Here is a 15,084-nt window from a genome sequence, read left to right as displayed (position 1 = left end):
TGTGATGACTCTCCTCCGGGATCCCCCAGCCCAGGGCAAGTACGCCGCCCTCAAGGGGCTGCTGCTGCGGCGTTACTCCCTCTCTGATGCTGAGCGGGCCGAGAAACTCCTTTCCATCGCGGGCCTGGGCGACGGCACCGCCCTCGAGCTCATGGAGAGCATGCTGTCCTTGCTGGGCGCGGAGGACGGAGGATTTCTCTTCACCCACCTCTTTCTTCGACAGCTGCCGGCTCCAGTGCGCGCTGGCCTTGCCAACTCCCCGCTATTGGCCACGAAGGATTACCGCTCCCTTGCGGAAGAGGCGGATCGCATCCTCCTGGCTACCAGGACTTTCGGCGTCCAGACGGTTATTCAGGACCCACCAGCGTTTTCCCCCTCCCCCTCACCGATGCTCCACGGGCCCTCCGACTCGTCCACTGTGGCCGGAATCGCTGCACGGCGGCACCGCGGAAAGGGGCTTTGTTTTTATCACCAGCGTTTTGGAGCGAAGGCACGGCGCTGCCTCCCGCCTTGCAGTTTCCAGACCCAGGGAAACGGGCATGTCAGCGCTCTGTAGCAGCCGCGACCGCTGGCAACAAGGAAAGGCTGCTTTTCTTAGAGGACTCACGCTCGGGGAGGCGTTTCCTGGTGGACTCCGGCTCACAGAAGAGCCTTCTTCCCCCGGCTGGCTCGGACAGGCTAGCTGAGGGTTGCGGGCCATTGCTAACAGCGGCTAATGGCTCTCCCATCAAAACCTTCGGTGAAAGGTTGGTGACTGTTTGCTTTCACGACCGTGACTTTCAGTGGAACTTTGTTGTTGCTGCTAGCTCTGTGCCTATAATAGGCGCTGATTTTCTTTGTGCTCACGGACTACTGGTTGATGTGGCTAACAGACGTTTAATTGATGCTGTGTCCTTTTCCTCATTACCCTGTTTGACTCGGGGTGCTCAGCCCGTGGTGCATGCTAACTCAGTAGATTCGGGTGACGTTTTTCAGTGTTTGCTTTCTGAGTTTCCCTCACTCACTGTCCCCACTTTCTCGAGCACGGTGACGAAGCATGGGTTAGAGCATTACATAACTACAGTAGGGCCCCCGGTGTTCGCGCGCGCGCGCCGCCTCGACCCCGCCAAACTGGCTGTCGCTAGGGAAGAATTTGCCACCATGGAGCGTCTGGGCATCGTGCAGCGTTCGAACAGTGCCTGGGCTTCTCCGTTACACATGGTGCCTAAATCTGATGGTCGGTGGCGACCTTGTGGGGATTTCCGCCGTCTTAATAATGTCACGGAGAACGATCGTTATCCCATTCCCCACATCCAAGATTTTTCCGCCCATCTTGCGGGGACCTCGGTTTTTTCTAAGATCGATTTGGTACGGGGATATCACCAGGTTCCCGTGCGTGCGGAGGATGTCCCCAAAACCGCCGTAATTACACCTTTCGGCCTTTTCGAGTTTCTGCGCATGCCGTTTGGCCTGAAAGGTGCCGCCCAAACCTTCCAGCGGTTGATGGACTCGGTCTTGCGCGGGCTGCCCTTTGTTTTTGTATATCTTGATGATATACTGGTGGCCAGCAGCTCGAAGGAGCAGCACATGTTCCATCTGCGTCAGGTTTTTCAGCGTTTGGCGGAGCATGGACTGATTATTAATCCGTCTAAATGCCAGTTTGGGTTGCCCGTTCTCGATTTCCTTGGGCACCGTGTTTCCGCCGAGGGCGCGGTTCCGTTGCCTGACAAAGTCCGAGCTGTTTCGGAATTTCCGCGTCCCACGACTGTTAAGGCACTGCAGGAATTTTTGGGGATGGTGAATTTTTACAACCGTTTTCTCCCCAGAGCGGCACATCTGCTGAAGCCCCTTTATGGGGCGTTAAAGGGTAAAAAAGCTAATGACCCCGTTGACTGGTTTCCGGACAGCATCCAAGCGTTTTCTGATGCTAAGTCAGCGTTAGCTAATGCTGCCCTTCTGGCCCACCCATCCCCCTCAGCGCCGATTGCGTTGACCACTGATGCGTCGGACATAGCGGTGGGTGCGGTGCTGGAACAGCGAATCTCGGGTGTCTGGCAACCGCTCGCCTTTTTCAGCCGTACGCTACGTGACAGCGAACGCAATTACAGCGTTTTTGACAGGGAGCTACTGGCGCTCCACCTGGCGTCTCGTCATTTCCGGTTTTTTCTCGAGGGTCGTCACTTTACCGCATACGTGGACCACAAACCCTTGACGTTTGCCATGTCCAAGGTTTCCGATCCATGGAGTGCACGCCAGCAGCGCCAGTTGGCAGCCATTTCTGAGTTTACCACGGACATTCGGCACGTGGCTGGTAAATCCAATCATGTGGCTGACTGTTTGTCCCGTGCGCTGGTTTCTCCCGTCTTTCTCGGCATAGACTACTCCGCCATGGCTGCCGATCAGAGCGGTGACCCTGACATCCTCGCGCTTAAATCCACCCAGACGGGCCTCATACTGGAGGACAGACCCGTGCAGGACGGTGGTCCCCTCCTCGTCTGTGACGTTTCCACCGGCCGCCCTCGCCCTGTGGTTCCCGCTTCCTGGCGTCGTCAAGTTTTTGACTCGGTACATGCTCTCTCTCATCCAGGGGTCCGGGCCTCTGTTAAACTGGTCAGCTCTAAATTTGTTTGGCCAGGCCTTCGCAAATCTGTTAAGGAATGGGCGTCGGCGTGCATTCCCTGCCAGCGCGCGAAGGTTCATAAACACACCAAGGCGCCCCTGGAGCCGTTCTTCATACCCGGCAAACGTTTCGATCATGTGCATGTCGATCTGGTGGGTCCCTTGCCGCAGTCACAAGGTTTTACGCACCTTTTGACTGTTGTTGACCGGACCACCAGGTGGCCGGAGGCGGTCCCCCTGGCGTCCACTACCGCAGCAGTGGTGGCCAAGGCGTTTTTGTCGACCTGGGTCTCGCGTTTCGGCCCACCCGCGGACATTACGTCAGACAGAGGCCCCCAGTTCATTTCCGAGCTTTGGTCGGCCATGGCTGATGGACTGGGGGCTAAAGTCCACCGCACAACCGCATACAACCCGCAGGCTAATGGGATGTGTGAACGGTTCCACCGGTCGCTGAAGGCTGCCTTTCGCGCCTCCTTAAAGGATGGCAATTGGGTTGACCGCCTCCCGTGGGTTTTGCTTGGGCTGCGCTCTGCGGTTAAGGAGGATCTCGGCGCTTCCCCAGCTGAGCTAGTGTTTGGTCAGCCCCTCCGCGTGCCTGGAGAATTCTTGCCTGAAAATCCTCCTCCCTGCTTCGATCCATCGGTGCTCTCTCTCACCCCGCTTTTGCACTCGCTTCGGGTTCCTGGTCCGGTGCACCATTGCGTGCCTGACACCTTTGTTCCAAAGACTTTAGAGACTGCTAAGTTTGTTTTTGTCAGGCACGATGCCCACAGGACACCGCTGCGGCCGCTGTATGACGGCCCGTTCAGGGTTATTGAACCGGGCCAGAAACATTTTGTTTTGGATTTTGGGGGTCGAAGGGAGACTGTGTGTGTTGACAGACTTAAACCAGCACATGTTCTTCCGGACAGTGATGTAGTGCCGGCCCAGGCCCCTCGCCGTGGCCGACCTCCTGCGCTGGGGTTGACAGTCTCTGGTTTTCCCCCCAGGACTACCCCCGGACCACCAACGTTTGAGCCTCCTCCTGCCTTTCCTGCTCGCCTTCACCAGCCTCGTTCACAGGATGGACCTTCCTCTGCCTGTTCTCTCCCTCCCAGGTTCAGTCGTGCGGGTCGTTTGCTTAGACCCAGGGTCCTGGACTGAATGGAGACCTGACTGTGTGTTCAAGGGGGGGTATGTGTGGCGGACCACCAGGTGGCTCCACTCACACACAAGTTGAAGGGAAGTGTGGGGGTGGAGATTTTGGCGCTGACTATATGTGAAGTTCTGTCAGTTAATAAAGTGGTTGGAGTGAGACACTGAGACCTCTCCTGTCGTTGTTACATACCTCCACAATTGATAATTTTTCCCCGCGCACCATGTATAGCAGAATTGGTTCAGTTTGTTTAGATGTATCTGTCCCACTGCGCAAGTGTCCAGTGAAGGGGGGGCATGGCTACGCGCAGGCGGGAAGGGGAAGTAGGAGTTTTTTGGAGTGTCAGTTTTTTCTTGTGTGGAGGAACGAAAGAAGGCAACCATTCAAGTTGGAGTTAACATAGCAGTTGTGTGATTATTGGACTAACAAGTTTGTCCCCAATCTACCCTTTTTTTGCTTTCTTCTGACCACTACTAATGCTAGGGCCTTCGTCTGGGTCGGAATTTTCTCAAGGACCCAGGTCAGACTCACTATTTTTATTTTCAAATATTTATTTATTGCTATTACGTGCTGCGTCGTCTCACTCACAGCATGACTATTATATAATTTCTTCTTCATGTTCTTCTGTTTTACTGGCAGTCGGCAACCAATTTAATTAGAGCAGGTAGTTGTACTCCCCTCTAGTGGAAGTTAATGTAATTGTTCTGCCCATTACTCAAGCCGATTGCTTAGACCAGCGGTCTCCAACCTTTTTTGCGCCACGGACCGGTTTATGCCCGACAATATTTTCACGGACCGGCCTTTAAGGTGTCACGGATAAATACAACAAAATAAAACTAGTACCGGTACCGAAAAAAGAAGATTTATTCATAACACACGTGAAAAGACCCAGGAAAACCGAGTTAACGATAAAAACGATAACAAAATAACGCTGAAAACCGATAAAAACCCTGAAAACGAAACATTTCACGCCTGAGCCTCACCTCTCGCGGCCTGGTACCAAACGACTCACGGACCGGTACGAGGCCCGGGGGTTGGGGACCGCTGGTCTAAACCCACCCTAACTGGACTGCTCAAGGATGTTTTACCATTGATCCAATATTGTTGATATGCTGCATATAGCAAACTTTACATTTAACTGCAACGAACCTCTTAAATATTTGCAAAATCCTTAAAAATGAATTTTGGTTAATTAATTTCAGCCAGGATTTAAAGTACATGAAAAAGTGTACAAAAAGCACAAGTGTCTCCAAATGCCTTACTTAATTTAAGTTTCTCTCTTCTATCAAATCTCACAACTGTGTTTGAAACCAACATTTTGCTAAAGATGCAAAAAATCAGTGAGATTAGAGGCTAAAGTCATATTTATGTGATAGATTTCAGTTTGTTGAATGATGTGTCTTCCTCAGACACAAAGGTTACCCGCGGAGTTCCACATGGACATGTTTTAGGACTGATACTTTTCATCTGTTACAGTCCTCCACTGCTATGCAGATGATAACCAAGTTTATTTATCTATGTTGCTAGGTGATGCAAATAACTGGGATGGCTTAAAAACATAAAGGCTTTGATGACCCAGGATTTTCTACTTCTGAAGCTATGGAACTTCCCCCTAAAAGCTCCAAAACACACTTAAAAAATGGATTTTTGATTTTAGTACTGCTGTGAGAAACCTTGGAATTATTTTTTGATTAGGATTTCTTTCTTAACTCACACATAAAACAAGTATCTTAGTCTGTCTTTGCTTGCATGCACTGATTATTGTTATTATTATTATTGTTGATATTGTCAGATTTAGGAACATCATGTCTACAGCAATGATAAAAAAGTAGTTCATACTAAATAGGGTTGTAATTAGTGAATATCCACATTTTTAGAAAAGTCTCCAGAAAGCCCATTGTTGATCTAAAAATGCTGCAGTGAAAGTACTTAGAGAGAGAAATTATAGTTCTTCGTCTATATTAGCTACTCTTAACTGGCTGCCTCTGATACAGAATTAACAATGATTTTCCTCACATAATGAGCCCTTAATAACAGTATTTATAACAGTATTTATAACAGTATGTTTGCACTGAAGCACCGCAGCAATTTCCTAATGTTGTAAACCCGCTCAACATTTGGCAATAAAACCCTTTCTGATTCTGATTCTTAATGACAAAGCTCTTCCACACCTTAAAGACCTCATACTATCCAGAGATCAGTGATCAGGTCCCTCTCTTGTAAGCCAGATTCAAGTTTATGAGGTAGACACTGTCTCTACATTTCAAGATTAGACTTCAAACTTTTCTTGTTAATAAAATTTTTTGCTAGTGGTACAGATAATGGAGGACTATCAGGTGTCTTTGAAGCATCCCTTAGTTATGCTGTTGTCAGGGTGCCAAGCAACTTTCCATGATGCACTGAGCACCTCTTCTCTTTCGGTCTTTATATGCCAATAATTGTCTTCTCTCTCACGTTTGATGGTTTTTCTGTCTTTTCCCTCTTTTTTTGCAGGTATTTGTGATTCCACAGCTGATGGTTCCAGAATCTTTGATCTGTGCTTGATCACACCAGTCTTTCTTGTTGCGAAATATGTTGTTGTTGTGAAAGATGTTTCACATCCTTCTTTTTTGTAGATTTTTTAAATAATATGTAACTATGTAACTTTATGTTGTTGTTGTGTCTCAAGCAGTGTGGGAGCAATCTACGGTTAGTTTTTACAGGCAAACAATGGAAAAAAATATAATTAAAGAAATTATAGAGACTATGTTGCGGTTTGAAAACACTAGCTTGGCAAACATACACCAAAAGTGTTAGCATGTGAAACCTGGAACACTTTCTTCAGTTTCCTTTAAAAAGCATGGATCACTGTGTCCTGAAATAAAAAGGAACCTTAAAAAAAGATTCATCTGGTTTCAGTGTCCAGTTATGTCACAGCCCATCAATGCCTGCCTTTAAAGTCTGTTTACGCCATGTGTGCTTTTCTCTCATTCACTGCCAGCCCTTCAATTTTGCTGTCATTATTTGAGGCAGTGTGTTGATGTGAGGGTTTGAGCCCTTCGCTCTCAGTAGAAAGAAGGAAACAAGAGGCATCATTGTGCGACTTACCACTGTGCTTTGATCCAAAGATGATGGCGTTCAGTTCAACAGCTGCTGTTCTGTTTTCAGATTTTAGAGGGTTAAGCTCTCCCTCTCTCTCCTTTAGTTAATGTCTAGCTAATGACCAGCCTAGTATCAAATTACTTTCAGATTTCTACCATCTCTGTCTACTGTGGCAGCTGTTGCACGTGTTTAACATTTAGTAGGTGGAATTTATGCACACTGGTTACCATATTTGGAGACTAGGTAACTGCTTAGTCAGTTGTTGTTACTAAATGGAATTCCAGTCTAATTATGGTCAAAATCTCTGATGCATTAAGAGGTATTTGTAGCCTTAATTTTGCAAGGCTAGCTGGTATTCTGACATCAGCTTATTGTGAGTTAATTGCCCTGAAAACTATTTTCTTCAGAAATTGGTTCAAATCTTTTCTTGACATCTTTAAATACAGATAAACCATGAAGCAAATGTAAATGAACTAAAAAAGAAACAGATTACAGCTGTCATAGATGATGAACTCCAAGAGGCAGTCTGGAGATGAGTCCGAGAGAAAGATTTGGAAAAAATTATTCAAGGTGAGAGAGGAATCAGTTCAACTGGCCGTTGGCTCCGTTTATGAATGTCTTTGGACATGAGAAATTTTATGGAAATGTTAGTAATCAATCAAATGCTGTTGCTCTGTAGGAGACCCCCAACACCATATATTTAAAAACTGATAGAACCTCCCTCATAATACTGTTACTGCAGCTTTTTCATAGCAATAACACACTTCATTTCCACAAACCACATCTTATTATTATCAACTTTAGCTGCAGACAGACAGACAGACAGAGATGGCCCAGTAATCATTCCGGTTATACTTCTTTTAAATCCACAAATCAATATCAACATTCTAGCATAAAGTTCTAATGGTAATACTCAGAATTCTGTAGTCACACATCTTTGTACACTTTTTTTAAAGTGACAGTTTAGCTCTACAAATATTCCAAAAGGATGCTGTTTATGTAGTTCCTATTTTAGCAGCTGAACACCGGTACATTCTAGTAAATGAAGCCACGATGAGAGACGGTGGAGGTTTCTAGAACATTTTGTGCCTGTGGGACGCACCGTGGTGTGTCCTGCTGGTATATCACTACCTCCAAAATCCACCGTTGGAGAAGGAAGCAGAGACAGAGGCAGCAGCCCTGAAAAGTGTGTCCCCATGTGTGTGTGTGAGAGAGAAAAAGGACGGTCTGAATGCTGAATCTTGCTGCATGGTAATTAAGATTTCCCTAGCATCAGCGGCTAGTGCTCAGGGCTAAAATGATCCACAGAGACCTCCCGAAAACTCTAGTGAACCCTATACACTTCTTCACTGACAAAAATGAAAGTTGAAGCAGATAAAGAGAAATCTCTAATGAAAATCACCTACAGTATGCTAAGTATTCCAACAGGAAGGTATCCACAAAAATGTAATCCTAGAAAATAGCAGTAGGAACTTACTTCATGGTATCAGCCTTTTGAGCAGTTTTCTCAGTATGATTTCCAGTGCAAATAAGTGAATGACAGGGTGAACTTATAAGCCAACCGAATCACTTGGAGAAAAATACAACAAGTTTTCCTAACTAGGATCATTTAGATACTCTAATCAACATGTAACCATTAGAGTAAAACAAAACAAAACAAATCTGTAAAAATACAGTACAGTGTATTGTTTTCAAATGCAGGAGTTTTCCATCTTATGTTTTTTTTTAACCACACATTGAATTTTACCATTTAACACTTTTGGAAATGCCCATAAATAAATTCCATAATCCAGTCTTTAAGTGATGACGTGACGAGTCCTGCTTCCAGGCCCCTAAAAACAGTCAGTGATCACTGTCTCTCTCTCGGTTTGTATTACCGCTATTTATTCTAAGGCTCAGTTTTTAAAACCTTACGATGTAGCTACAGCCAGTGTTGCCAATTTAGCGACTTTGTCGCTATATTTAGCGAGTTTTCAGACCCCTTAGCGACTTTTTTCCTAAAAAAAAGTCGCTAAAAAAAGACGTGAAAGCGCGTATCGCATAACTCTCAACAAGCAGCGGGTGCTGTAACGCAGTCAGTTCTTCTTTTACTCTTTTACTCTTATGCTGTTTTGTGGATCACAAGGTTTAAAACTACTTATAAACACACACACAAAGTAACTTCACCAGAGCGCCTATTTCGGGTCACTTTTGCCGGTCCAAGCCCGGGTAAAGGAGCAGGGTTGGAATTGTGACATTAAAAAAACAATAATTGCTAAAAGAAATTTAATTTGTAGTTCTAAATAAACTCTAAATGCATTTAGGACGTTTTTTACTCCCTTTATGTCTTTTCCACAATGTTATTGCTCTCTCCAACAACATAGGTTACAATTAGATTAGCATGACCAATTATGCAAATTAGGCGATGACATCATTTAGCGACTTCTAGCGACTTTTAGGACAACCAATAGCGATTGTCCTTACTGAGGAGTTGGCAACACTGACTACAGCCCAGCCCATGCAGCAGTATATTAATGACTAACCTCGTATTGTGGATGGATTATCTCAGTTGTTCTCCTGACTGATGTTTGGTCCGTTTACAGCATCCTGCCATGCGATTGCATTTGTCCCTGACCACCAGGAACCCTCACGTTAACTTTTATCAAGTGGGAAAAAAGTTAGCGTTCATCCTCCAGCTTCACTGTTTATATTATGCTAACCTGAACCTTCCCTAAAACTCTAAGTATGCAGAATAATAAAAGTAGAAGAACGAATAAACCATAACAATGAAATTTATACCTCATGCCTTCACACCAAAGAAAACCCAGCAGTCTGTCTTGTGCACACATTTCCATCCTGCACCCTCTTATCCAGAAAACCAGGCTTTGGAATATTTTTTTTTGCTTTAGTGAACATTAAACACAAACAGCTTCCAATACCATTTGTCTGAATAGTAAAGCATCCTTGTTCATTTGGTTTCAGTTCCAGAAGTTAATTCATATTTATTCAAGTTATTCTTCATTCCACGTCCCTCTGGGCTAATAACTGATCCACAAATTAATTCCTCACTGGGAGTAATCAGATTCTACATCAACTCACTTTACCTCAATTTGCTCAGTCATCTCACTTTTCTGACTGCAGGCTGTTTGTTTGGTTTTGGCAGGGAGCTCCAACAGGGTTAGAGCACTCATTAGTTTTCCTAGTCGCGTGCCGTGATTTCTGATGTCCAGGTCTCAGTTTTCCATCCATCATATTCTGTGATAAATGATTCAGCAGAGGTTAGTTTATCTGAAGGTGACCTCCCCTTGCAGTTTCTGTTCTTATCAGCCAGTCAGCTGAGGGGATCATTTTTCAGTCTCCAAGCTGGCAGTTAAAGGGACTTGGCCATTTTTCTTCCTCTCTCTCTGTCCCTCCACACGCACACACACGCACACACAAACACACACACACACGCACACACACACACACACACACACATATATATGTATATATTAGGGGTGCAAACGATACACAAAATTCACGGTTCGGTTCGATACTTTGGTGTCACGGTTCGATATTTTTTATACATATTTTCGATACAAAAAATGTTCATGCTTTTTTAATTTGTCATTTATTAAAATTATAAATATATATTTTAACTCAAACGTACAGTTTTTAAATTTAATGTTGCTGAAACAACAAAGCGATAAAATAATAAATCTATCTGATCGAGAAATCACTGATCTTTGGAAAAGAGAGTTTATTACAGAGAAATGGCTCTTTCCAAAATAAAAGCTATACTATGCGCTTCTTCTGGGCTATATTCTCAGCAGCATAAGGAGAATCATGTGCTAACAGCGGTCTAAATGACTCGGGTAAAGTTTGTAGCATGCTTGTTGTTCCACTTGTCTTTGCACTAGGATGATGCCGGCATAAATGTGCAGTCATATTCGTTGTGTTCCCACTGGTGCTGTCAGCGTAAATCTGAAATGACCTTAACGCCACAACACGTTAAATCTCCGTTAACGAGCTACCGCGGATCGCCCCGTGCATGGGCTGGACGGCCAACACGTTAACGAGCAAATTGCGCTAACACACTAGTTCCCACCCATGTAATTGAGCATTGCGTGGCACATCCAACATACTGTTTTACTTTAGTCCATGACGTGCTTACCTTCAGGGTCATACGTCACATGAAAACCAAAATAATCCCAAACGCCAGAAAAGTTGATAAAATGAATTAAAAATTTTGTATTGTTCGATACACATGCGTACCGAACCGAAAGCACTGCATCGAACGGTTCAATATCGATACGAGTATCGTTGCACCCCTAATATGTGTATATATATATATATATATATATATATATATATATATATATATATATATATATATATACAGGGAGTGCAGAATTATTAGGCAAATGAGTATTTTGTCCACATCATCCTCTTCATGCATGTTGTCTTACTCCAAGCTGTATAGGCTTCTGTATAGGCAGATATCAGGTGTGCATTATTATTAGGCAACGTCCTTTCCTTTGGCAAAATGGGTCAAAAGAAGGACTTGACAGGCTCAGAAAAGTCAAAAATAGTGAGATATCTTGCAGAGGGATGCAGCAGTCTCAAAATTGCAAAGCTTCTGAAGCGTGATCATCGAACAATCAAGCGTTTCATTCAAAATAGTCAACAGGGTCGCAAGAAGCGTGTGGAAAAACCAAGGCGCAAAATAACTGCCCATGAACTGAGAAAAGTCAAGCGTGCAGCTGCCAAGATGCCACTTGCCACCAGTTTGGCCATATTTCAGAGCTGCAACATCACTGGAGTGCCCAAAAGCACAAGGTGTGCAATACTCAGAGACATGGCCAAGGTAAGAAAGGCTGAAAGATGACCACCACTGAACAAGACACACAAGCTGAAACGTCAAGACTGGGCCAAGAAATATCTCAAGACTGGTTTTTCTAAGGTTTTATGGACTGATGAAATGAGAGTGAGTCTTGATGGGCCAGATGGATGGGCCCGTGGCTGGATTGGTAAAGGGCAGAGAGCTCCTGTCCGACTCAGACGCCAGCAAGGTGGAGGTGGAGTACTGGTTTGGGCTGGTATCATCAAAGATGAGCTTGTGGGGCCTTTTCGGGTTGAGGATGGAGTCAAGCTCAACTCCCAGTCCTACTGCCAGTTTCTGGAAGACACCTTCTTCAAGCAGTGGTACAGGAAGAAGTCTGCATCCTTCAAGAAAAACATGATTTTCATGCAGGAAAATGCTCCATCACACGCGTCCAAGTACTCCACAGCGTGGCTGCAAGAAAGGGTATAAAAGAAGAAAAACTAATGACATGGCCTCCTTGTTCACCTGATCTGAACCCCATTGAGAACCTGTGGTCCATCATCAAATGTGAGATTTACAAGGAGGGAAAACAGTACACCTCTCTGAACAGTGTCTGGGAGGCTGTGGTTGCTGCTGCACGCAATGTTGGTGGTGAACAGATCAAAACACTGACAGAATCCATGGATGGCAGGCTTTTGAGTGTCCTTGCAAAGAAAGGTGGCTATATTGGTCGCTGATTTGTTTTTGTTTTGTTTTTGAATGTCAGAAATGTATATTTGTGAATGTGGAGATGTTATATTGGTTTCACTGGTAAAAATAAATCATTGAAATGGGTATATATTTGTTTTTTGTTAAGTTGCCTAATAATTATGCACAGTAATAGTCACCTGCACACACAGATATCCCCCTAAAATAGCTAAAACTAAAAACAAACTAAAAACTACTTCCAAAAACATTCAGCTTTGATATTAATGAGTTTTTTGGGTTCATTGAGAACATGGTTGTTGTTCAATAATAAAATTATTCCTCAAAAATACAATACAAAATACAACTTGCCTAATAATTCTGCACTCCCTGTATATATATATATATATATATATATATATATATATATATATATATATATATATATATATATATATATATATATATATTAGGGGTGCAACGATACACAAAATTCACGGTTCGGTTCGGTTCGATACTTTGGTGTCACGGTTCGATATTTTTTCGATACAAAAAAAAATGTTCATGCCCTTTTAATTTGTCATTTATTAAAATTATAAATATATATTTTAACACAAAAGTACAGTTTTTAAATTTAACCCTAACCCTTGTGCGTGTTTTTTATTTTGACAGCGAATGCGCACCTGCGGACCACTTATGTGCAGCCCTGGTTATTTAGCTCATCATATTGCAGCCACAGAAATTATTTTGTCCATGAAACCATAAAGCTGCACTTTCTTTTTGCCTTATAGTCTGATTTGTCATAACTTTTCCGTTTTGTGGTAAGCTTTTCTTTGGCTGTCACTTCTTCACCCTGACCTGTCTTATTTGGCTCAGCAGAACTGAAATATATATCTGTCTGTGAAGGTCATCGTAGTCAAATATATATCCTGCTGCTTTTACACAGGCACTCACATAAGCTCAGCGATTCTCTGCGCGATCAACCTCTCACATGTTTAAGCTGCGGGAGATTTCACTTGTCATGTTTGCATAGTAAGCTAACGATTAATAAGACGATGTCAGAGGAATTGGTGCACAAATTATCATCACTCACAGATCAGTGCTGTCGCTCTCTATACACAGTTTGCACGATTGCAAAGTGAAAGCAAAAAAACAAGCACAAATTCAAACGCGACTTCAATATGTCACATATTGACAGTGGCTCACCGATGCCAATGACATAATTACCCAGCTACATTTCTGAAAGAATGCAAAAGCATTGACATATATTTTTCCTACAATAGCCCGACGGGCAGGGCAGAGATAGATTTTGGTAGCCCGACTGAAAAAAATCGCTAGCTCTGGGACGTCGGGCTAGCGATATTGCAAGCCCTGTATCTGATTGAGGAATCACTCATCTTTGGAAAAGAGAGTTTATTACAGAGAAATGGCTCTTTCCAAAATAAAAGCTATACTATCCGCTTCTTCTGGGCTATATTCTCAGCAGCATAAGGAGAATCATGTGCTAACAGCGGTCTAAATGACTCGGCTAAAGTTAGTAGCATGCTTGCTTTTTTTTGTCTGCTTCCACTTGTCTTTGCACTAGGATGATGTCGGCGTAAATGTGCAGTCATATTCGTTGTGTTCCCACTAGTGCTTTCAGGTTAATCTCGTTGAAATGACCTTAACGCCACAACACGGCAAATCTCCGTTAACGAGCTACCGCCGATCGCCCCGTGCATGGGGCTAGACGGCCAACACGTTAACGAGCTAACTGCGCTAACACACTAGTTCACACCTATGTAATTGAGCATTGCGTGGCACATCCAACATACTGTTTTACTTTAGTCCATGACTCGCTTACCTTCAGGGTCATACGTCACATGAAAACCAAAATAATTCCAAACGCCAGATCTGAATGAGGGTGGGGGAGGTCCATGTTGCAAAGAGAGCTTAACTTCTGTCTCGCTAGCTTGCCCTGCGCTCTTCCTTCTGACTATGCTGTCTGTGTTGAGCGCTCAGTGGATCTGCGCTGGACAGTGCAGCCTAGGCGGAGTAGTCGAACACAGATTCACTGAGCGCTCAACACAGACAGCATCGTCAGAAGGAAAGTTGATAAAATAAATTACAAATGTTGTATTGTTCGATACATATGCGTACCGAACCGAAAGCACTGTATCGAACGGTTCAATATCGATACGAATATCGTTGCACCCCTAATATATATATATATATATATATATATAAATATATAAATATATATATCTATATGTATGTATGTATATATATATATCAGAATCAATCAGGCTGGGTCACCCAAAAAACTTCCACCCATCATCTTCCTTCTACTAGCAGGTTGTAAGAATGTCTAAATCTCAACAGTCGAGTAGTGTAATGCAAAACCTGTAACATCTAAATTGAATCAGAACTACACATTTTGGTAAATTTATGCATATAGTAGGCGCTGAGATCCTGCCTTCCTCTGTTCTAGCCTTCAAGCATGCAGTGCAGAACAAACAAAAACAAGGTGACATATTTGTCACTGACTGGCTCACTGGGGGAATCTATCATTCCCTTGGGAAACCACGTTTACTGCTGCCTTATTACCAAAAGCAGTGTGCTTCAAAAAGATACAAAAAACAAAAAGCTCATCTGTTTTCAAAGTCAAAGATAAAAGCTGTCCCTGGTAATTCGAAAAATACTCACATGAAGCTTATCTAATATAGCCGGCCCTGTCTGCACACTGCATTTCATACACGTTAGAGCATTTTAATTAACAGCAACAAGCACCTCTACCAGAAATGTAAAACAGGGACTTTCTCTC

This window comes from Diplotaxodon limnothrissa, linkage group LG17 (genome assembly GCF_057381915.1).
Source record: "Diplotaxodon limnothrissa isolate DT_005_m linkage group LG17, D_limnothrissa_male_GT1.1, whole genome shotgun sequence".
Lineage (NCBI taxonomy): Eukaryota > Metazoa > Chordata > Actinopteri > Cichliformes > Cichlidae > Diplotaxodon > Diplotaxodon limnothrissa.
This window is presented reverse-complemented; position numbering follows the sequence as displayed.